General features: G+C 39.0%; 1 protein-coding gene across 5 annotated transcripts in view; it reads left to right on the top strand.

The window, feature by feature from the left end:
* SGCZ (sarcoglycan zeta) overlaps positions 1-22994 on the top strand; it is a 2017576-nt gene that overhangs the window by 1253843 nt on the left and 740739 nt on the right. For 2 of the 5 annotated variants that reach the window (XM_073608266.1, XM_073608288.1), the window contains one exon: positions 9225-9330. The exons of 2 other annotated variants lie outside the window; for them this stretch is intronic. The gene's annotated coding sequence lies outside the window, so the exon portion shown is untranslated. Of the gene's footprint in view, positions 1-9224; positions 9331-9429; positions 9498-22994 lie in introns of all 5 variants that reach the window. One more of the 5 variants, XM_073608275.1, reaches the window with a different exon arrangement.

Here is a 22994-nt window from a genome sequence, read left to right on the forward strand (position 1 = left end):
TGGCCTGTTGGTCTGGGAGGGATTTTATTGGGAAAGTGGCATTCAGAAAGTCTGCTAATTACATCAGATCTAATGTTTTCTGGTGGGCCATTCGGGTATATAAGGGCAGTGGTGATTTCCTCCTGGTAGCCAAAGAAGGGTTTGGATCTGTCAGTGGAGTTGTGATAAATTACATAGGTGTTGTATATGGCCAAATTAAATAAATAAATCAAAACTTTTTTATACCACCGGTATGTTCTTCTAGTGGAAAGGTAGGGTTCGAGCATCTGGTTATTGAAGTTGACACCCCCCATATACATGTTGTATTCATGGATACATGTTGGCTTTTGAATTGGGCCATTCCTCCTGGTGATCTCAACAAATGTATTGTTGTGGATCGAAGAAAGCATGTAGACGTCCCTTCTGTCCCTCCACTTCACAGCCAGAATTTCCTCATTCCATAAGCTCGCCGCCTCCCCTCTTCTTAACTTCTTGTTGACGAGGCTTTAAGGAAAGCCCTTCCGATTCGTCCTTACGGTGCCGCATGCTGGAGTCTTCTTTCTGTGAAGGTTTCAAAACAGGGGCAAACTAGAACAAAAATTGTCCACAGATGGTAGCTTTTCTCCAGGAGTGGGTTTATGAGTTTCCAAATGACTTTCCCACTCGATCCAATGTATTCTGGGCAATTAGGGGATGTAGCTGGGTGTCCTTCCCTTTGTATACCATGAAGGCATAGGTATACCCTGTAGCACGATCGCACAATTTGTACATTTTCACCCCATAGCGGTCCCTTTTGGTGGGAATAAATTGTTTTAAGACCAGCCTGCCAGAAAATTTGATAAGGGACTCATCCACACATATGTGTTGGTCTGGGGTAAACAACTGGGGGAAGATTTCAGAAAAATAATTTATTAGGGTCCGAATTTTAAAAAGCTTGTCAAAATTTGGGTAATTTCGGGAGGGCACTGGGTATTGTCATTATAGTGTAGGAATCTCATAGTCATGAGATATCTGGACCTGGATATTACTGAGGAAAAGATGGGCATGTGGTAGATGGGGAGGGTAGACCAATACGAACGCAATTCATTTTTTCTGTTTATTCCCATACAGAATGTGAGGCCCAAAAAAATTTAAACTCCTCCACTGTTAGGGCTCTCCACTCGTAGGGACAGGCATAGAAGGATGTTGGGTTACTTGCTATAAATTGTTGCGCATACAGGTTGCACTGGGCCAAAATTGATGCAAGTATGTCCTCAGTAAAAATTCAATGGAAAAAATCTATCGGGGAAAAAATTTCTGTGTCCACCTGGACTCCTGGCTGGGCAGTGAAAGGGGGAACGTTAGCTTCTCCTGAATTAGGAGGCAGCCACAAGGGGTTTTGAAGGGAATAGGGAAGGCTGGCATGGGACCTAACCCTTTGGGACTGAGGTGACACCCCACTGGTACGTGGCCTTTGCCAAGGTACTGCGGTGCTGGTGGATGGCTCTGCGGTGCTGGTGGATGGCACTGCGGTGCTGGTGGATGGCACTGCCTCTTCACCAGAATGCCTTCGTCTGGCGGGCGGACTCTCATCCTCCTCCTCTGAGGCTGTCAGTGTACCACTGGTTAGGACAGGCTCGTAGTCCACGTCAGACTCAGAATCTGAAAATGAGGAGGAATACGAAGCGTAGAGCTCCCCGTTGCTCTCGACGCCTGCAAGAATATTGTACGCCTCCTCAGCTGAATATAATCTTCTAGCCATTGTTGGTGATGACAGAAGGCACTGATGACAAGTGACAAATGACAATGATGATAGCTGGCACTCTTACGTGGCACTGATGACACGTGACACTGATGACACTGATACGTGCCACTGGTGACACTGATAACAGATGGCACATGGCACTGAGAGGTGGTACTAACAGATGGTTCTGACAGGTTGCACTGACAGGTTGCACTGACAGATAGCACTGACAGGTGGAACTGATGGCAAGTGGCACTGATGGCAGGTGGCACTGATGGCAGGTGGAACTGATGGCAGGTGGCACTGATGGCAGCTGGCACTGATGACAGATGGTACTGACAGGTTGCACTGACAGGTTGCACTGGCAGGTGGAACTGATGGCAGGTGGCACTGATGGCAGGTGGAACTGATGGCAGGTGGCACTGATGGCAGATGGGACTGGAAGATGGCACTGGTAGATGGCACTGGCAGATGGCACTGGCAGATGGGACTGACAGATGGGACTGACAGATATGACTGACAGATGGCACTGGCAGATGGGACTGACAGATGGCACTGATATAATAGTGTTGGCACGTTGTATGTGTTTTTTTCACTCACAATGTTTCACTCCAGAAGCACAGGTCGCTCTCCCTCCTCACACGCGGTCTCTGTGTGAGAAAGGAGAGCTGGCAATGAGAGATGATCTCATAAGTTTACATTTGAGATCATCTCTCATTGGCACTGGCGATCGCGCTGAAAACGGACGCTATGATTGGCCGTTTTCAGCGTTCTGTGACTGGCTGTGTCCGAGGGACATAGCCAGCACAGAACTTCCGCGGGCGCGCATCGCGGAAGTAAACAGCAGGACGTCCAGGGATGGCCACCCGGCAGATAGCGTCCGCGCTGCAGCCGTCTTTCGGCTATAGCATGGGCGCGAAGTGGTTAACCAGTTGCAGACTCTGGCCATACCAGGCACGCCCAAAATCATGTCATCATTGTACACAGGTTGTGTCTAGTACATCCAGTCTACCTGCTCTGCTGCTCTGCTCCCCGTACAATGCAATTCAGTTGTGATTAATCACAGCTGCATTGAATAGTACACAGAGAAGGTCGGCAGCAGGAGCTGTAAAAAAAAAAAAGCAGTTTAGCACTGTTAATCAACAACATTGCTCAGACGGGAAAACAGAAAGTTACATTGAAACATTGTAGCATTTGTAACAATCTGTTTTTCTCATCTTCAGATCAAAGGGATGAACTTAGATCTGCAGATGAAGAGTGTTAAAGCAAACTTGACAAGGAAAAAAATATTTATTTTTTCTAACGTTCCTCTGTTGAGCCCCTTAATAACCAATTAGTTGACTCTGGTCAGGACTAATTAACTCCATATTCTCCTGCTCCATTCAGTTGTAATTTTCTAGGGGATTTTTTTCTATTTCATTAACTAATAGGAAGGGTGTTATTGTTTAGGGTGGAGAGGTGGGGAGGGGTATTATGGGTGGAGAGGGGTAGGGGGTTATTGTTTAGGGTGGAGAGGTGGGGAGGGGGGTTATTGTTTAGGGTGGAGAGGTGGGGAGGGGTGTTATGGGTGGAGAGGGGTAGGGGGTTATTGTTTAGGGTGGAGAGGTGGGGGAGGGGGTTATTGTTTAAGGTGGAGAAGGAGGGAGGGATGGGGGTTATTGTTAAGGGTGAAGAGGTGGGGAAGGTTGTTTGTATTATTAAGTAAGGGAAGGGGGGAGAAAGGGGGTATTTGGGAACCCACACACTGCCAATCACTGCACTACAACACCCAGCAGACCTTACAACACCCAGCAGACCTGCCCACCCCCTCCAAGTAATTCTGCAGCAGCAAAGCCTGGCTCCGTGCAGGACACACTACTCACAAGGCAGGCAGATCTGTCACCCGGCAGCCTCCCACAGAGGAGCTCGAGGAAGAGAAGCACATCACCAGAGGACACAAAAAACTGAGCCAGCGGGGGAGGGGCAGAGCTGGAGGGGGCGGGCTGGCGTGGGAGGGGGTGGGTCCACTGCGGGGAAGGGAAATCCTCACTGACAGCTAAAACATCATTGGTTGTTAAGGACGTGGCGGCCTAGTTCCTTAACAACTAATGATTGCCTGCATTCTTTCGTATACATTTCATCTGTCAGCAGGGAAATCGTGCTGACAGATGAAAGAGCCGAACCTGGTGGTATCGGTTTCAGGTATCAGCACATTTCCACAAGTACCGATACTAGTGCAAATGCTTAGTATCGGTGCAACCCTACTTTTTAATGTGCAGTAACACTATTTATGTTTAAACTAACGCTGCTTAAAAAGAGAAAAAATGCCCTCTGTTTAGTTTTCTTACGTTTAATTGTCTAAGGATTGCAAAAAAAACTAGAAAAGCTACAATTGTTTGAAGTGTTCTTGCCTCTACAACTGGAGTGGGCGGAGTAACTGGGTGGAGTGGCTTGAGTAACTGTTGTGTGGTTGGAGTGGCTGGAGTAACTGTGAAAAGTGTTAAAAAGCTTAATATTTTAAAAAGTATAAAGTATAGTAAAGTAAAGTATAGTAGTTAAAAAGTTGAAGTCCCATCATTAGCTGAAAGAGCTTCATATTTTTTTCAAAAATGATTTTTTTTCTCAAAAATGATTTTTTTTTTCAAAAATGATTTTTTTTTCAAAAATGATTTTTATTTCAAAAGTGATTTTTTTTTAATGATTTTTTTTTCAAAAATGTTTTTGTTTTTTTTTCAAAAATGATTTTTTTTTCAAAAATGATTTTTTTAAAAAAAATATTTTTTTTTAATTATTTTTTTTCAAAAATGATTTTTTATTTCAAAAATGATTGAAAAAAAATATTATTTTTTTTTTCATGGGTGGTCATAATGTTTTGGCTGATCATGGGGTGGTCATAATATTTTGGCTGATCATGTTGTGGTCATAATGTTTTGGCTGATAATGGGATGGTCATAAATTATTTGGCTGATCATGGAGTGGTCATAATGTTTTGGCTGATTGTGGGGTGGTCATAATGTTTTGGCTGATCATGGTGTGGTCATAATGTTTTGGCTGATCATGGGGTGGTCATAATGTTTTGGCTGATCATGGGGGTGGTCATAATGTTTTGGCTGATAATGGGATGGTCATAAATTATTTGGCTGATCATGGGGTGGTCATAATGTTTTGGCTGATCGTGGGGTGGTCATAATGTTTTGGCTGATCATGGGGTGGTCATAATGTTTTGGCTGATCATGGGGTGGTCATAATGTTTTGGCTGATCATGGGGGTGGTCATAATGTTTTGGCTGATTATGGCATGGACATAATGTTTTGGCGGATCATGGGGTTGTCAGCTTTTGTCACCTCCCACTCTAGTTTTGAACATTTCGCAATTCATTCCTATGGAACCAATTTCGCCTCAAAAACGACGATATTTTGTGAACCATAAGGCGAAACATTCCACAAAGTAATAGCACACCAATCGGGAACAATCTGCACGTTTCAGTATATTACTGTCTATGTAGTGTAAAAGCTGTGGGAGGAGTTAGGGTGGTAAATTTGGCTATAATAAGAATAATATATATGAGAGATAACAGTAAGTGGTCTTGCTATGCAAGAACACTTAATGCTTGTTGCAGGACAATATTCACAAAAAGAAAGCCTTGTTTGTCCTTAAAAAAAGAATGTACAGTAGGTGACTGCGATATTGTGTCAATCTCGCTGCTGTTATCTGCGAGATTGACACCTGCGAGCCCCCGTCACGGGAGCCAGCACCGAGCTGGCTCACTCATCGGAAAGGAAAAATGTGTTTTTTCCTTTCCCAATGAGCGACAAGCATTGCTGACATGTATTTGGTATGAATCTTGAGGGAGAACTCCATGCCAAATTTTAAATTAAAAAAAACAGCAAGGGTTGCCCTCCAGGAGCATACCAGGCCCTTAGGTCTGGTATGGATTTTAAGGGGAAACCCCTACGCTGAAAAAACGGCATGGGGCCCCCCGAAATCCATACCAGACCCTTATCCAAGCACGCAGCCTGGCAGGTCAGGAAAGGGGGTGGGGACGAGCGAGCGCCCCACCTCCTGAACAGTACCAGCGGCATGCCCTCAACATGGGGGGTGGGTGCTTTGGTGAAGGGGGCGCCCTGCACCCCCCCACCCCAAAGCTCCTTGTCCCCATGTTGATGAGGACAAGCGCCTTTAATAAGGAGACCCCCAGATCATGGCCCCCACCCTATGTGAATGAGTATAGGGGTACATCGTACCCCTACCCATTCATCTTGGGGAAAAAAGTGTCAGTAAAAAAACACATTAGACAGGTTTTTAAAGTAATTTATTAGGCAGCTCCGGGGGTCTCTTCCAACTTTGGGGGTCTCTTCTGACTCCTCTGCTCTCTCTAGCCTCTTCTCCCGCTCTTCGGTTCTTCTCCCGCTCTCCAATTCTTATGCTGGGCTCCTCCACTATCTTCTGCTCTTTTGTCATGTCAACATCAGAAGAAGAGAAGAGGGAAGAAGACAACAGAGAAGATCGGGCTAATGCTAGCAAAAGAGCAGAAAGCAGATAGCGGAGGAGACCCCCGAAGTCGGAAGAGACCCCCAGAGCTGTCTAATAAATTAGCTTAAAAACCTGTCTAGTGTGTTTTTTTACTGACACTTTTTTCCCCCAGGTGAATGGGTAGGGGTACGACGTACCCCCATACTCATTCACATAGGGTGGGGGGCCCGGGATCTGGGGTCCCCTTATTAAAGGGGGCTCCCGGATTCTGATAAGCCCCCCGCCCACAGACCCCGACAACCAACGGCCAGGGTTGTCGGGAAGAGGCCCTTGTCCTCATCAACATGGGGACAAGGAGCTTTGAGGTGGGGGTTCACAGGGCACCCCCCCTTCCCCAAAGCTCCCACCCCACCCCCATGTTGAGGACATGCCGCCTGGTACAGTTCTGGAGGGGGAGGCGCTTTTTCGTCCCCACCCCCTTTCCTGACCGTCCGGGCTGCATGCTCGGATAAGGGTCAGGTATGGATTTCGGGGGGGACCCCACACCGTTTTTTCGGTGTAGGGGTTCCCCTTAAAATCCATACCAGACCTAAGGGCCTGGTATGCCCTTGGAGGGGAATTCTTTCTTGCTCTGGCTGAAATAGGAAAATGTGTTTTTCCTAGTGCAGCCAGCGCGAGATGTACAGTACCCTGTCGCCGAGAACCAGCACGAAGGGATCGCGCTGGAAACACTTTCTCGCGGGCAAGTACTGTATGTATTACTTTGTTGAGTTAAGCAATGACAAAATTATCACCGAATAAATAGGCTCATAGTAGAAATTTGAATATTGCTCTGGTCCATAAGGGGTAACCAGGTGTGAGAGCCGAAGTGGTTAACAAACAGTATATGACCGGCTCTTAAAATGGGATTAAAGCACCACAGCAGCACTTCAGAAGTGGGAAGCATACTCTAGGAAAAACAAAGCAGAGAAGAAGGCGCTTTTAACAATTTGGTGTTTTATTACTGAACATAGAAGTGCTTTCTTCTCTGCTTTGTATTTATATTTACATTCATGATTTGAGGTCATATGTATGTCACACATACTTTTTTGGTTTGTTATGGTCAATTCAGGAAGAGTGAAGCTCTGTGAGCCGAACACCCCCCTGTTGTAAGGCTTTTAGTGGTTTTAGGTAACTTTAATACTCTTTAAAGAGTCCATGGAGTGATGCTAGGTCATTCAAGGAGGAGAACTACCTTTACTCCTTACACTGCCCCCCTTCTCACTCACAAAGAGGGTTGAAGGCCATACGTGAAATTGCCAGCAAGAAAGGCATTAAGAGATGTTTAAGATGCTGGTTACTAGCAGAAATAAATATTCAATAAGAAACTGTTTTTAAATGAATAATGATAGCAGACGACGTGTTATATGTGTTTTTTTTACCCTGAACTCTCATATTATGACATTACACAGTAGCTAAAATTCTGCCAATGATTGGGAGCAGGCTAATACATGCATTCACATTTGGTCCACTATTTAGGGTACTTTATTGACAGCCAAGGGAACTGTAAAAACTGTGTGACTTGTCTGTTTCATGAGCAGTACAGCAACCCTATTTATGAAACAGCCAAATTTGCAAACACAGTTTTGTATGTGCCGCCAATCCATACTTGTATTGACAGTTAAGTTACAGCAGTGGTCAAAAGGAAAAAAGGTTAATGTACTTTTAAAAACTATTAAAACACTACTGTTTGGTTTATTCTACAACTAACCCAATACCATCTCTCCATATTTTGATGTAATTGTTTTGTAATCTAGTATTTTTATTTAACTGGAAAAAAGGGCAAGTGTTTATATTTCTCTTCCTAATATTTCCATTGAGTGTTAAAAAAAGATGATTCATAATTTTCATTTGCAGTGACCTCCACCTATCTTTTCTTTGTGTCTTTATTGCCAGTCTTACCCATGCTCTGAATTTTTTTTTCTCTGAAGTAAGATTTGACATGCTTTAAGTAGAGTCTGCCATGGAAAATATTTCATATGCATTGTATTTAATGCCTTATCATTTGTATGGATCCATGGCTGCTCTTGCAACAATGTCTTTACTGGGCTTAGCAATGTATTTTGCATTCTTAGCTTTATTAAGTTGATGTGAAGCAGTGTCAATTTTTAATGCATCGAGAATTACTTTTTTTAATGCAGAATCTTGACACACAAGAATGCTTTAGCTGTTAGGTGCTGAGTTGGCTTGAGAAAATGAAAATAACTTACTATTTAAAGAGGAAAGAACAAAAAAAGGAGACCTGTGAAAGAGAATGTGGAACGATGAGATAATTGTCTTACTTGGGAAAAAGCAGAATTAAATGAGACAAGCAAAAAATCTATGTGTTACACAGCTTTAAGACTGTGGAAAAAATATGCATACATGCATTTTTTATTCTGTTCTGTGTTTTAAGATTTTTTTGTACAAAACTAAAAAATAACCTTAGCTAGCAAAAAATAGCTATACAATATAGAAATAAAACAAATAAATATAATAACCCATACAAATTCTTTCATTGTTCGGCATCATGAACATTACGTCCTCAGATGGCATAAAAACTGTTTTTTCTTTTTCTTTTCCATGATCTACCACACCAATAAAAAATAAAATAAAAACTGTATTTCTAACTATAGCAAATGAGTTCAACAGCGTACAAAGTGGGTTCATTATTATTTTAAAATATGGACATAATGACAACACTAACTTTCTCTGAGCTACTGTAACTCTGATATATGATGGCTAGGCAACATACATTTTAAAAAAGCCAAATGTCTGTATTAAGGCACATTGAATATGAATGCTAGAGTATTAAGCAGATGATTTCTGCATAATTTATAACCAGTATGGTGAATTGCATTGCAAGAGGTTTTTTTGCCATCTGGGGATGTAATGGACTCCTAAATATGTTGGCTATTATCCTCTGTGTGTCTCAGTTAATTCTGCATCATTTAAAGCCTTGGTCTATCTCATTTTTTCAATTTCTCCTCTATTCTTCCACAACTTGGTTTCTTTTCTTCTTCTTTAAATAATAATTTATTTTCTTTTCCAGGACACAGCAAGGAACCATCTCCACACCATGACAAGGAACCAGTAAAGATGAAAATTGGGACTGTTAAAATATTTCCTTGCCTACCAGTCTCATTAGATAAGTATATGTAAATATATTTCATCTTCTTTAATGTTCTGTTTATACATCTGAAAATGTTTCTTTCATGAGCAATCAGTAGCTTTCTTTCAAATATATTTTGTTTTAGAAGGAACACCAAATCCTGAATGTGCCAAAACACCTGCAAAAAAGAATGCCGTGGTTTTATTGCAAAATGTAAGGGAATGTTTCTGTATGTTATATGCTGAATCTATATATAAAACTCTATAAATTACAGTATGTGTAATAAAATGGAAAAAGTATTGAACACGCTAACTGGAATTGATTTAACACTTTGTACAAAATCCTTTGTTGGAAATGACAGCTTCAAGATGCCTCCTTTATGGAGAAACTAGTCACATGCATTGCTCAGTTGTGATTTTGGCCCATTCTTCCACACAGTCTTGAAATCTTGAAGGTTCCGTGGGCCTGTTCTATGAACTCTGATATTTAGTTCTTTCCATAGCTTTTCTATTGGATTCAAGTCAGGTGATTGGCTGGACCATTCTAACAGATTTATTTTCTTTCTTTATTAAAACCAATTGAGTTTCCTTGGCTTTGTGTTTGGGATCATTGTCCTGCTGAAATGTCCACCCTTGTTTCATCTTCATCATTCTGATAGATGGCAGCAGATTCTTATCAAGAATGTTTTGGGACATTTTTCCATTCATCTTTCTTTCAATGACAGTTTGCCAGTACCATATGCAGAACAATAGCCCCACACCATGATGTTCCCAGCTCCAAACTTCACTGTTGGTATGGAGTTATTGGGGTGCTGTGCAGTGGCATTTGACCCCCAAACATGGTGTGTTTTCTGGCATCCAAAGAGTTACATTTTGGTCTCATCTGACCAGACTATTTTCTCCCAGTATTTCACAGGCTTGTCTAAATGTTGTGCAGCAAACTTTAAACAAGCTTCAGCATGCTTACACTTCAGCAATGGATTCTTGCATGGTGAGCACGTATACAGGCCATGGCGGCTGAGTGCATTACTTGCATTAATTGTTTTCTTTGAAACAATTGTACCTGCTAATTCCAGGTCTTTCTGAAGCTCTCCACAAGTGGTCCTTGGCTCTTGGACAACTCTTCTGATACTTCTTTTCACTTCTTTGTCAGAAATCTTGTGAGGATCATTTGGTCGTGGCCAGTTTATGGTGAAATGGTAACATTCAGAAGTTTAGAAATCCTTCTGTAACCAATCCTATCAGTGTGTTTTGTAACAATAAGGTTGCAAAGGTCTTTAGAGAGCTCTTTGCTTTTACCCATCATGAGCTTTTTTTTGTGTGACACTTTGATGATGAGACACCTTTTTATAGGCCATCAGTTAAGATTGAACCAGCTGATATTAATTTGCACTGACAAGTGGCAGGATTTCTCTCTAATTACTGATAGATTTAAGCTGTTGTCTTGGCTTTCCATGCCTTCATGTGTTCAATACTTTTTCGCTGTGTCATTCCAATTTATTACACATAACTCACTTGTTTTGGTTTCTTTGTATGTATGGATTGCATGGGTTGTTACCAACATGTGGTGAAAATATCATGCCAATATCACCTCTAGAAGTATATGTACCTAGAAAAATTGTGACATGTTTAATACTTATTTTACTCACTGTATATATATATATATATATATATATATATATATATATATATATATATATATATATATATATATATATATATATATACATATATATATATATATATATATATATATATATATATATATATATATAAATATATATATATATATATATATATATATGTAAATAAAATGTATGTCCTTTTTTTTCCACAAATAGAGATTTTTTTTGGTGGTATTTGAGCATCACTGCATTTTTTATTTTTGCGCTATAAACAAAGGATTAAAATAAAACAATATTTTTTTACTTTCTGCTCTAAAACACATCCAATAAAAAAATGTAAAAAAATCAAATTTCTTCATCAATTTAGGCCAATATGTATTCTGCAACATATTTTTGGTAAAAAAAATCCCAATTAGCATATATTGATTGGTTTGCACAAAAGTTATAGTGTCTACAAACGATGGGATATTTTTATTTGTTTTAATTTTTTTACCAGTAATGGCAGCGATCAGTGACTTATAGCAGGACTGCAAATCGGACACCTAACTTACACTTTTGACCGTCATTGCCCAATACTCGGAAGTGCAGGATCATGTATATATACTGCTCAGTATATGATTCTGCTCAGTGCAGCCACCCTGTAGCAGTAAATCTGCTATGGGGTGGTCAGTAAGTGGTTAAACCTTGACCTTTACAGCTACAGTTACACATTGAAAAGAGATTAAAAACAATATTTGGGCTTGCATACACTTTACCAGATTGTACAAGAAAATTGTGATGTGTGTGGGACATTTATTAGTGGTCTTAGATTGAGGGTGGGGGACATCTGCTTGGTCTGGAGTGAGACATTTGAGTATCAGGATTTCCTCTTTTACCAATTCTCATCTAACGATGGTAACACTGAGTAGGAAACACTCTTTTGTAATAATATGTGCTTCTGACTCCCAGAACTGTTCCTTATCACCCGCTAAAAGATCAAAAATGAAAACCAAAGGAATAACTTGTTATTTCTGGGCCATTTAAGAAAATATTAAAGTGGTTGTAAACCCATTAAAAAAAAAACTAACACCTGCAAGACAAAGGCATAATGAGCTAGTTTGCATAGTATACTAGCTCATTATGTAATACTCACCTGAGATCGAAGCCCTCACTGCGGTGCCCATACACAGCGCCGGCCGGTGACATCACTCCCAGGGGTTACTTCCGGGTATCGCCGCTCCGGTGCTCTGATTGGCTGGTGCCGCGATGACTTCGCTCCCGTGCATGCGCACGGTAACAACACACTCACTAAACACTCACTCACATACATGCCAGGTTTAGGAAATATCCTGGGTAGCTACAGGTAAGCCTTATTATAGGCTCACCTGTAGCGAAAAGTGGTCTGTAAAGGATTACAACCACTTTTAAGAGAAAGTAAACCACTGCCTCTTTTTTTCTTTTTCCTGACCTGCAGAGTAAAGACATATTGTGCTAGTATGCATCTATACTAGCACATTATGTGAAACTTACCTGCAAACGAAGCCCTCATTGTCACTGCTGGAGGCCGCATCCATCTTTGCCCATCTTTGCCCATCGTCCATGGACTCCGGCTGTGTGACTGTCCAGAGCCACATGACGTCACTCTCGCGCATGCATGTGGGAGCCGCCAGTCACGGCACAAGGCTCTGAAAAAATGGCATGGGTGGCTGTTCCTTCAGAGTGCATGCGCCAATGATGTCATCGGCTGCATATACAGTAAATATCTCCTAAACAGTGCAAGTTTAGGAGATATTTACAGTACCTATAGGTAAGCCTTATTATAGGCTTACCTATAGGTACAAACAATCCAGGAAAGTTTACTTCCTCTTTAAATTATTGAATATTTTTTCTTGTAACAGTGTCTTTTATCTGACCTTACAAAAACAATTTGGCTTACAAGAAATGCAAGATAAGGGATACATCTAGAGGAAAGAAAATAATCAATGCACACAAATAGATTTTGGTTTGATTTTCTATTTTCTGGAAAATTCTTCTATTTTCTCCAATCCTTACAAAAAAATACAATACAGAAAGAGAGTGCTCTTGAAGTATATCAGGCTAGACCTGTTGTTCTCTATCTTTCAAGGTCTTGTCTATTTACTACATTATTTGTGTTGAAAAGCACATTGTGCTGAAAACAAGCTGAATTGAATCAATCAGTTTGATTCTAGTTTGGTTGGCTCAGCACTTATATTGGCCAGAACAAACCTAATAAACTGTAATGAATCCATTTTGAAAGTCAGTCTTTGGAAGTTAAGTTTGTGGACCATGTGTCTCAATGTGAGTCAGAAAGATCTTTACTTTCTTTGAGTCTACAGCTTGGTTTATTGTAGAGATATTTTTTATGTAATATAGTTTTTTTCACACAATATAATATAAACACAATCATTTTACTGCAAATATTAAGCACCATGTTAAACAAGCATATTTTGGTTTTAATATCTAAAACCCCCCTGTGATGAATGAGAATATTATATTTAAGGTAAAGATTTTCCCTTTTTTATGTTTATATATTTATAAACCAATATTTTATAGCATTTTATGCAACCCTTTCTTTTTAGGTAATATTGTAGTTTTTGGTCAATTCTAGTTTATTTTTTATGTTTAACATGTTTATAAATCAATGCTTATAGAATTGTATACAGCTCTTATGTATAAATTTGACCATAATTTAGGTGTGTGATTCATTTTGCCATGTTTGAGCCTTACATTTGTTAATTGGCCTTGCAGACTAGGGAACTAGCCACAGTCCTAGCAGAACACTGCCACGCTGAAAACAAGCTCCCAACCACATGAACTTGTTTGAACTTTGACAGTTGATATTTCTCTGGTTTGCAGAAGTGATTTTCAGTCACGGAACAATTCTAGGCTACATAATGGACTCTGTAAAGGGAAACCAGGATGAGCAACAGGAGATCAGTAAGCTCCCATTCACTTATCTCACATGTAACATACAAACCTGAGAGCACTTCTGTGCTCTCAGGTTCAGTATCACAGCAATAGAGGCTGCCAAATTACAGATGAGGAACTCTGTGTCTCTGATCCCTATGGGTTTTGAAGGCAGAGAGTAAAGCTAGGGTCTAAAATACCACTAATGTCTCAATAAAAAGTCATGTCACTGCCTCAGTACTATCACAAAGGTGGATTGTCAGCCTCTTAGAGAGAGAGTAAGAAAATTAGGTAAAAAAATGGTAATATAATAAAATAATTGTAATCAGGAAGGCTTCCTGATGATGCATAATTAATGCAAAACACATTGAGGTTAGTGGAGCGACGCTGATGTCAATTCTGGTCCTCGACCTGCACTAAAACAGAGGCTTGGATCGCACACTGGCTCTATTGGATGGAGCAGTGGTAAAACAGGCTTAGTGGATTGCTGGATAGACTTAGTGCCAGTCTAAGGGCATTTTTACAAGTGAGTGGAACCATTTTTTATGGATTTTTGAATTGAATAAATTTGGATGTTGCGCAATGATGGCTATTTATCTGATTACATGAGTGCATGAGAGGGGAGCTTGCTGAAATGAATATAGAACCCGGTGGAATATTATTGTACATATCTGGTGCCACAGGAAAGATCTAAACAGGGGACTAAAGACCCACAAATTGACCAGGCTCTAATTATTATTTCATCTGGTGAGTGTGAACTTTTGAAGGTGGTGGATGTAATCATGATTAACCTGGGTGAACCACCATATAAGCGATTATATGCAAGATATGAAAGAAATCACTATTGGCACAGAGTAACTTTTTTTAATGGACATTTTATTTTGACAATAATATTAATTCTGGTTTTGGCACACATCACAGTGGTGTTGAATTTTATTGTTTGGATATTTGTGTTATATGTTGATTTGAGTACAAATAATTTATGCATTGGTTAGCACAGCTATCTATAGATGCATTTGGTATATACCTGTACCTTTCAATGAAGTTACTTTAGCCACAGCAAACCACATATTTAGTTTTTTATATTCACTGTTTGTTTTGCACCTGTGACACACACTAAACAGCATACCCATTGACATGGTTGTATTTTCTTTATTACAATGTACTAATACTAATAATACTCTTACTAAAGTGTTATTCCCCTGGCTAGCATGCTAATCATAGATTATCCCAAATGTTGGGCTGATATAAAACCACTGATTTTTTAACCTGTTCTTTCAGACCAGAAGCCAAAAGGTCTCATTGTATCATTAGAAAAACAAACAAATGTGCACACCAGGAAAGAGAATAACATTTGTTTAACACGCCTTTTTGATTTTATATGTTCAATGCCAGGAGCCATACACTGTGAATTCTTAACTACATTGCACTCATGTTTTCACTGGAGTAACCCCACAAATTGCTGGAAGAGAAAACAGAGCAATGTTTACACAGGCCTGGGCCTTGATAACAAATGACATTCCTCCTAATTTTATTTGAGTGATTTTTCTTTTCGGGGATATGATGGTTTTGTGTCATATTACTTCTTGATTGTGTAGTCTATCATAAATTAAATACATTCTTTTAGGAGCCTAGTGACTTTAATTGGTAATAGAGATAAACAAGTATATATATATATATATATATATATATATATATATATATATATATAGATATATAGATATATATCTATATATCTATATATATCTATAGATATATAGATATATATATATAAAATACTTTTTAGCTTAAAGTGGAGCACCACAAACCAAAATGCTATGTAATACATTTTTGATATTCAAAGCAAACTCACCCATCTATCGATGTCTCCATACTTTATTTTGCTGAGAAATCACTTTGTAAAACACCCCTAGCATTTCTGTCCATGACCATCTTGAGTAAGGGCAGATGATTCAGGTAGCATTTACTTCCTGGAATCCATCTGCCCTTAATTCAGGGATTGAAGGCAGGAGGGGTGTGCTTAGCTGAGAAAATGTCTCTTTCCCTCTTGAAGACTCCTGGGATGTATGACATAATTTGCACAGGCCTGGAAACTAGAAAGAAACTAAAGAAATATAAAAAAAAGTATAATATATCTTTCTATCTGTTTACAAATGCTAGCAGCATAACAATAAAAACAGTCAATGTTGATTGGGAGTGTGAAGTTCCCCATTAATATATAGAAGAAAAAAATGTAAGAATGCATGTCCATTTTTGCCACTACTCTTAACCTAATTAGGATTACACACCGAAATGTGATATTTACATCTAATCTGTATAAGAATACATCATATATATGCACTTTGCATAAGCATTAAATAGTCCTAAAATCTGAAGTTTCCTTGGTTGCTTAGGAGTGTATTTGATCATGATTTCATGTGGATGACTAGAAGTGCACATCATTTCTTTATAAAAAAAATGAAGATACAATTTATATGAGTTTGTTAAGACTAAATTGGGTCTACTGACCTTTTTCACTAGGTTAATAATTGCAAAGGTTTTTGTAGGAAAGGATATCCCCACAAGGTCAGCATAAACCTTAAAGACTTTGGTGATTCAAATAGAACACAGTAAACAAATGGAACACAAGAAAAAACAAGCAGAGGTTACCTTCAGCTCTCATAATTGGAGCCATTTTTATTTGTCTTTTTATATGGTGGGCAGTTATAATGACCAGTAGGGAGGCTCTGGGAATTTGGGGCAAAACTAGATTAAAAATTTAATTCAATTTCAGCTGTCCACATCTTTGGATCTTCTCATTACTTTTATGGGATTCAGTTAAGGTGACAACACAGTTGAGTATTGTCCATAATACTTTTTTTGTTTTGCTCTAATGGTTTTCAGGACACTTTTTGGTGTGTCTAGCCTCTTCCTCTTGGGTTGAGGTAGTACTGATACACAAAGCTTTAGCAAAATGTTGGGGAAAACAATTTCTGAAGAAATACTTATACATTTCCCAAGGTAATAATATGAGAAATGTAATTAAAAAAAAATGTGGGCTATGGAATGGGGGATAAGATTCACAGTCACAGAATGCTCATACAACTGTTTGATAGTTATTTGCTGAGGTCCACATTCAGACAATTATTATTAGAATTATCATTTGAAACACAAAAGTGAGTGCTGATGTCAAAGCGTAGAAGATGTCTACATGGACACAACAGAACACCTAGATGACCGAGTACCTGTGAAACATACTGTTGAATCTGTGGGAAATCATGACTGTGAAATAATATCTGTGAATTATAACTACTCATAGACACAGGATGGTTTGCTGAAAGTTGTGAGTGAAAGTCCTGAAAAGTGACATTAATTTGTTGCCTGTCTGCAATCTCATTGATAAGAAGCTTTTTGGAACTTGGAACATCAGAATTTAACTTGTAGGAAGAACAATCTGAGCTTGTATCTTCTATAGTTCTCTAGTACGACTGCAGTGTCATTTGCAATTAAATTTACTAGAATATTCAGAATTTTACTTTTGCCAATCATTCCATAGTAATTTTTTTTTTTTAAATGCCAATTATGCTATCGAACTAAGCACACCAATAGGTGTGGGCCTGTTCAGCTTTACTAATTTTTATTTTTTTTTGATTGTGTAAATTATTTTTTCTAATAGTAAGGTGTTTAAGTATGATGATGTGATGTTTGTTTTGTTTTGAGTTTCAGTGACTGTGAAGCAACTGCTTTTGCAAAGTGCAACTGCATTTGCAAAGTGCACAGTGTATTTGCCTCTAGTAAATCAATCCCTAAGTGTGCCACGTCATGGCTGAGCATCATGATGTAATGTGCATTGGAACATTACTTATGGGGCATCATTTTAGATATTTAAAGCCAGAGTTTTAATATGTTATACATAGCAATAACCTGATCCGCTTGAGAAAGTTGCCTTACCAGCAATGAAGCGCATCATGGTACCAGTGATAATTTTCTCCACCACGTCATCTGACACATGCAAGTTTTTGACCTTTGAAGGACATGAGATATGGAAAGCTATTATAAATCAGATTACCTCTAAGGAGTTTCATTGGGGGGGGGGTGAAGTATGAAAGTATGAACACCTCATGATCAATTTTTGGATGTTGCTGATTTTACATTAATTTGTGGTGGATTACTTGGTCAAATAAATAGTTAACATAATCCATGTTTTTTAGACTATGGAAGGACTGTATTCAGGAGACTTTAGACGTTGAATACACAATTTAAAAAAGTTTGCAGCAGCTTGAAAAGTGTTATAAAATGCAATATAGCCTAGAGTTGATGGATATACAACTTAAACAATTAGAGCTCTATTGGACCTCCATAGCTTTTTCAACCCAACTGATTCTGGCTCTGGCTTTACTACATGTGTGTTTCCGATAATTACAGAAGATTATGACCTACCTCTGACCTACTGATTCTTTATGATTTATGGGTTTGACTGCTCCACTGTGTTTTTCCTATATTATACACATGGATTATTGGTTCAAATATACCACTATGGATGTACAAGGTTCTCACCACCATTTTTCAACATTGATGCTTATTAAGCACAGCTTTTTTTGCTTTTGCTTTACACATTTTTCACCCCTGCTACTATTGCTCATTCATGTGTTTGATTGTCTGTTTTGTACATTCTGAATGAATGAATGAATGAGTGACTTGTATAGTGCTACCTATGCGAACTGAATTGCCTCAGGGCGCTTTTTGCTGCCGGTGTCCATCTGCAGTATAGCGCGGTCCTTGCCCCATTCTCTCTTTGCTTTATTTGCATTAGCCTGTTAAGGAGGGGACCCTCAACTGGTTATTTCATGATTGTCAGAAACCATGAAATCAGGCTGAGACAGAAGTACAGTTAAATCACACTTGTTTAATAACAAAAGTAAAAAGAACAAACATAGTCTAAACATAGCCAAAGTTCAGTAACTGGAATGGATAGTCACCCAAGCCAGGAGTCAGGGATCAATGTAGTGGAACAGCAAGCAGGATCAGGAGCCAGAAGGGATGTTAGCAAATCAAGTCTTGAACAGGATCACAGGAGATAGTTTCTGTGATGTTGACCAAGGCGAAGGCAGAGTTCCTCTGGACTGGATGGTTTAAGTAGGCAGGGCTGACGAGCAGGATATCATTAACAGCTGAGTAACTGTGGAGAGATAGGAGCTGGCAATTAGCCGACAGCTGAGCGGCCAGCTCAGAGAAGGAAGGGCTTAGCCCAGCCCTGATAATGATACAACATATATACAATATACTTTTCAAGGATTGACCATGGTCAATAATAACTTTGTAATTTTGGGGATTTTTTGCGAGTACTTAGTTATTAGCTTTTATCAAATTAATAGTTTTTAGGACTTTCTGGTTATATACTGTTGCTGACGTTATATCATGCACAACGGTTTCTTCCAGGAGATATGGTGGGTTATATTTGAATCTGGGGGTTTTATCCTTGTGGGGTAGAGAATAAGGATACAGCCATTTGGATATAAAGTTGTTGCTACTTTTGTAATTTTTCTTGTATGGGCATTTATGTATTTATGTTTATATGGTGTAAGTTTGTTGAGGAATAAAGAAATGAGGTTTCCTGATGATTACTAGTTTAGGTCTGAGGTTGGGGGTTTGTTTGAATATTTTTTTCGGGGTGTTATCATATGTTGGTTACTTGGTACTTGGTTATTTGTTTTTTGTCTTCACATTTCTTCTTTGGTCTTTCAAAGAATCTCAAGAATTTGCCCTCAAAGTCTGACATAAATAAGTTAGTGCCATTTTACTCCCCACAACAGTACGCATACTCTGAAGATAATTGTCATATCATGAGGTCTCATGTATATCCCATTCATTGTACAGTACAAGTGCAACTAAGAATGTTATATTAGTTACATGGGACACGCATTGTAAAAAATAAATAAACACATCATTAAAGAACACAAGGATGACTATTACTGCACACATTACATGGGACATTATTTCTCACAACCATACCATACTATTGAAGACACAAACATTTTAGTTCTTAAAAGAAATTTAAATGGCTTAAAATTATTCTTAGATGCTCAATGCAAAATTATACAAAGAGAATAAATATAAAAGCAATTGTGAGCTATAGTTCTTTGTGATTGCACCTTTAACGTTCTTGCAGAGGTTCTCACATTCAGCTGGATTCACAATCTGAAAGTTACCCATGGACATATAGTAGCTCTCAACTTTCCCTCATTTGAAGGTACTGTGCCCTTTTTTTGGACCAAATCACTCCCTCCTTACTTCTTTTCCATTGTACCAGTAAAAAAAAAATGTAGTATACTTGTGGGTTTAAACAATCACTTTTTGTGTATTATGTGGTCCATGTAGCTATATGCTTGATGGGGGTGTGTCGTCAAATGTTTAGGGCATTTGGTATGGATGAATGTGACAGCTTCCATCTGTGAAAGGTTGCTAAGGAAGCAGCAGCCACTGCGTCCTTACCAACCGCTGATGTCCTCCAGCCTATTCACATGGCCATCACTATCCCGGCTGTCAATGGTTGCTAAGGAAGCAGCAGCTGCTAGCACCCACTGCATCTTTACCAACCACTGACATCACTCAGGGCTATTCATGTACAAGGCTGGAAATTCCAAGCCATGTAAGAAAACGGTGGGGATTGGAGTTAGTTACATTATTGTCTAAATATGGCCACACAGCCATGTTTGGGTGATGGTGTCACCATTATACAAGGCTGTCAATGGTTGTTAAGAAGGGAGCTGTTGCGTGTACCTGCTGCTTCTTTACAACCAGTAACATCCCCCAACATATTTACCTACATGACAGATAATCCCCAGCAATGTAAGCAAATGGGCAGGCAATGGAGCCTCACATCATTGCCTAAATTTGGCCATGGCCATATTTGTGCAATGATGTGACTACTCCTTCCTTTTAAGCTCGGGGAGTTGTCATTCGGTTAGTGTTACCATCAGAGATCAGTTGTGTGTGACAGTTGTTTTTTTTTTTTTGGGGACTTGTTTTTATAAAGGACTTATCAAATTTTTACGTATCTATTTTTAGGTAACTTTTTTTGTGAATGAGTACCTTAAACCCCATACTCATTCATGTACGAATGGTGGATTCTGGGGGGCACCCTTATTATTAATAGGGGTTTACGAATTTTGATAAGCCCCATCCCACAGACTTCCACAACCACTGAGCAAGGGTTGTGGGGATGAAGTTCTTGTCCTTATCATTATTGGGACAAGGCACTCCAACATTTTGAGGACATGTGGCCTTGTCCGTCATTTCACTTTACAGTGGATGGGAAGCAGTTAAGGGTCTAGTATAGATTTTTTAGGGAGACCTCACACATTTTTATTTTTTCCCCCTTAAAATAAGTTCCTGACCCAAAGGGTCTGGTATGGATTTCCTGGGGGCCTTGTGCATTTTTTTTTTTTTACATTAGGTTCCCCCTTAAAATACATACCATCCTTGCTGTAGGATGTGCTGCAGAAAAAATAACATTTACAAAGAAAAAAAATCCAGCTTTAAAAAAAAAAAACAGCACACATACCCCTCCAAAGATCCCCACAATGCATAACATAAACTTTCGAGTCTGCTATGTGGTTGGGGGGACCTTTGAGGTCTGTGTGCCAATTTGTTGTTTTAAAATAATAATTAAGATCATGATGTAATTTATCAATTATGCAATTTAAAATAATTTTTTCCTGTCAGTGCTAAATTTGTCATTAGGGTTTACTCCTTCAACACAGAGTTTAACACTCACTATGTTGATTTTTGTATTCAGTTTCATCTCACAGTTTACACAACCATGCACTAATGTATAAAGTAAGCTATCTGGTTTCTTTCCAATACCTGATGGAACTTTGTTACACCTAATTATAGCCTAACCTCTACATGCACAAATCTTTGAAGATACTGCACTGACCAACAATGTAAGGTGGTATTTCTCTACTGACCTCCAATGTAAAGGGTCTCTTCTTCACTGAGCACCAATGTATTGGGGAAGTTCTCCACCAAACACCAATGTAAGGGGATACTTCTGCACTGACCATCAAAGTAAAGGAGCTCTTCTACACTGACTATTAGTTTAAAAGATGCTACAGTTTTCACTGTATGTGCTTCTTTTTTGGCCATTGTAATTATTCATTTGTTTTCATAATGTTGTATAGAAAAGGGGGGTGTTCAAAATGATCTGCTCTGAATGTCACATACTCTAGATATGCCATTTGTTTATAATAATGTCACTTACAATGACAGTTGTTCAGATTTATTCAAGGCACATTTGCTGCTCTCTTCAATAATGTGCTGTGGTAAAGAGCTAAATTCTCATTATTCTGCTATCTTTATGCATTTTGAATGGTTAAAATGTGTGTACTGCCTTTTGTATTACTTCCTATCAGACATCTTCTATTTAAATACAATTTTTCTTCATAGAGCTTTTCTTCACAAAGTTATTTTATTTTAGGCTCCTGTTTTCTTTTACTATAAATTATCTTTACTACCTTTCAGCTGCAAGTGGTGATTGCTCTCTTAAGATACACAGATAATAAGGACCATTATATTCTAGATACACATCAGTAACTCTGTAGAGGAATAGGATTTCCTGTTTGATAGTTATTGATTACAGTTATTTTGCTTGTCTAGAAGTAAGCTGAAAGATATTTTGTTAAACATGGGAGTAGCCTAATGCATGCTCCAGCCTAACAAGATACACCTTTAATTTTTGTTTTTTAGAAATATGAAGTCTGATATGACAAATTCAGAAACCCTTATTTCATTTATGAATAATTTCATCATGATGTGTACCAACAACATAATTTTAGATGTTTGAAAAGTTGGACCGATCACAGAATTTGTACTCTGCAACCACACTAATGCCCTGTACACACGGTCGGATTTTCCGATGGAAAATGTGTGATAGGACCTTGTTGTCGGAAAATCCGACCGTGTGTGGGCTCCATCACACATTTTCCATCAGAATTTCCGACACACAAAGTTTGAGAGCAGGCTATAAAATTTTCTGACAACAAAATCCGTTGTCGGAAATTCCGATCGTGTGTACACAAATCCGACGCACAAAGTGCCACGCATGCTCAGAATAAATTAAGAGACAAAAGCTATTGGCTACTGCCCTGTTTATAGACCCGACGTATGTGTTTTACGTCACCGCGTTCAGAATGATCGGA

The sequence above is a fragment of the Aquarana catesbeiana genome, linkage group LG01 (assembly GCF_042186555.1).
Source record: "Aquarana catesbeiana isolate 2022-GZ linkage group LG01, ASM4218655v1, whole genome shotgun sequence".
Taxonomy (NCBI): Eukaryota; Metazoa; Chordata; class Amphibia; order Anura; family Ranidae; genus Aquarana; species Aquarana catesbeiana.